Below are 2,749 nucleotides of genomic sequence, written 5' to 3' on the forward strand. Positions count from 1 at the left end.
AGATAATGCTCAATGTGAATCCGGGACATGTGTATTGGAAGATCACACCATTTGAAAGTCACAGAATAAAAAATAAATGGCTCATACAGGTCAGTGACAAGGAGAGAATCATACCTAAGACCAATCCAAAATTATGTGGCCGATGAGCACCCTCAGTGTGCTGGGATAGTTACCTCAATTTGCAAGAAAGAGTAACCTTATAATTCTTGGAATAACCAAAACATATCCTTGACAGACCCAGGGCCACCACATGCAATTGTGGGGGAGCTGTGTGGCACCCAACTACAGGATGTGCCTCTTTCATACTAGTTAATATGAATGTTGTCCCCAGAGTTGTTTAGGAAACCATCTATGCAGCCATATATAGCCGACTTCATGAATAAGTACCTTTTTCTCCAGGAAGAATATTAATACTTTTGTGTTAAGATCATGAATAAATATTTATTGTCATTGGTTTAATCTTGATATAGTTACTACTTAAAGCATTTGTAATACTGAAGAGAATTTGGCATATTAGAATAACTAAAAAACTAGACTTGTAAATCAGTAGGAAGCACCTAGCTGACTCACACTGGAAAAGTCTGAGGAAGGTTAGTGAAGGGGTCATGGTAAGGGGGTTAACAGTACTCTGAAGCTAATAACAGTAGCAAGTGCCTTTTCAGGCTTGAAGAGTATGAAGAAGGGGTCATTGCTGAAATCTAGAAGCAGAGAGGACTGTCTGGAGGGCCCCCTGAGCAAAACTGCAACTTTTAAAGGTTGCACTCAGCCAGAAGTGATCCTGAAGAGGGAAGCCAGGAAATAAAGACCCAGACCTCCCTCTCTCAAATGTTTTGCCTGTTCTCATTGACTGAACAGGAACCTGACATCAGAGGACAAAGAGTTCTTCCTGGTGTAATTGATGCATATCAAGACAAAGTATATGGTGGAAAGGGGTAGAAAGGGAATGTGAACAGGCAAACAGAAAGCAGCCAACCTATTTTGTGCCTCAGGATTGGCTCTTGTCCTCCATCTTGTAAAAAGCTTGTACCTCCATCTTGTAAAAAGCTTGTACCTCCAAATAGAAAACATGTGAAATATCAACATATGGTCTTGTTAACTCATGTGTACCCCCACATGGAATCTAAAACATTTGCCACTATCAATATGCTTCATATTAGTCAACAGGGAGAGAAAGGGGAGGGGAGAATGAATGAAGATAAACAGTAGCTAGTACAGTCCCTGCTTATGCAGCTGCTCACAGACCCAAGGTGGTGATCACAGCTGCCTTCTGTGACCCATTTCATGTTTACCCTACTCTTTGCTAGCACCTTCCCTACACAGAGTCATTTGCCTGAGGGATTTGCATCTTTGATGGTCTTTCTATTGGGTTGGCACCGTATTTTCATTGACCAGACTATCGGGCAAAGGAGTCCTACAAGGTAGTCCAATACTATGCATTCCCTTTCTCCCCATGATAAAATCTTTCTCCCCATGATAAAACAGTAACACGGTGCTCTTCTGGTAATTGGATACAAGGAGGTAAATGGTCCCTTCTTGCCAAGTCTTTGAACAGCTGGCCAATCCACTAGCCACTGCTCATGGATCAATATAGAACCAGGTCATTTTTCTTTCCAAACAAATTGGACAACTAGACATTCTGCTCAAAAGTCTGCACAAGAAGTCTTGCCCTCACCTCTGTCTGTCAGGAGCACTGAGAAGCAGTGGTCATCCATTTCTGGCTGGTGCTAACACATGTGAATGGCAACACACTTTTCTTTGACTGTGAATGAGCTACTGGGAACTCCCCTTGAGATAACAGGTAAATGTATTAGTCTGGGTTTTCCAGAGAAACAGAATTAATAGGATATAGATCTATATACACGTGCACACACACACACGTATGTATGTATGGCTCAGGGGAGCCAGTGGTATAAAACCCTGGTCTAAGGGCAGGAGAAAATGAGATGAGATGTCCCAGCTCAAGCATTTAACCAGAAAAAGGGGCAGGGTGGGGGTGGGAATTCCCCCTTCTGTTCAGGTCCTCAACAGATTAAATGATGTGTACCCTCATTAGGGAGGGCAGTCTACTGAGTCCACAGATTCAAATGCTAATCTCCTCTAGAAGCGCCCTCACAGACACCCCCAGAAATAATGCTTACCCAGACATCTGGACATGCCTTGAACCAGTCAGAGTGATGTATAAAATTAACTATCACAGTCTGCATTTGAAAAAATATGATAAAACAGTAGGGGATACCATAAAAATCTGAGTGTCTTGTATTTTCTGACTTAGCATCACATAGCTGCTATTTTCATTTATTTAATGTTGTTATTTATTTATTGAGACAGTCTCACCCTGTTGCCCAGGCTAAAATGCAGTGGTGCAGTCTTGGCTCACTGCAACCTCCACTTCCTAGGTTCAAGCGATTCTCTTGCCTCAACTTCCTAAGTAGCTTCGATGACAAGTAGCTTCGATGACAGGCCAGGTGTAACACCATGCCTGGCTAATTTTTGTATTTTTAGTAGAGACGAGGTCTCACGATGTTGGCCAGGCTGGTCTCAAACTCCTGATCTCAAGTGATCCTCCTGCCTCAGTCTCCTAAAGTGCTGGGATTACTGGCATGAGTCACCATGTCCGGCCACTGTTTCCTTTTAATAATGAAATGATACAGCACAATTTACCTTTTCATTTTGTTGAATAGATGACAAGTAGTTTCTGAGGAGCAGCTCAAGTTCATAAGATTTCGCGGTCCTTAGTCAGATATTCAGT

This window comes from Trachypithecus francoisi, unplaced genomic scaffold (assembly GCF_009764315.1).
Source record: "Trachypithecus francoisi isolate TF-2019V2 unplaced genomic scaffold, Tfra_2.0 Lachesis_group11, whole genome shotgun sequence".
Taxonomy (NCBI): Eukaryota; Metazoa; Chordata; class Mammalia; order Primates; family Cercopithecidae; genus Trachypithecus; species Trachypithecus francoisi.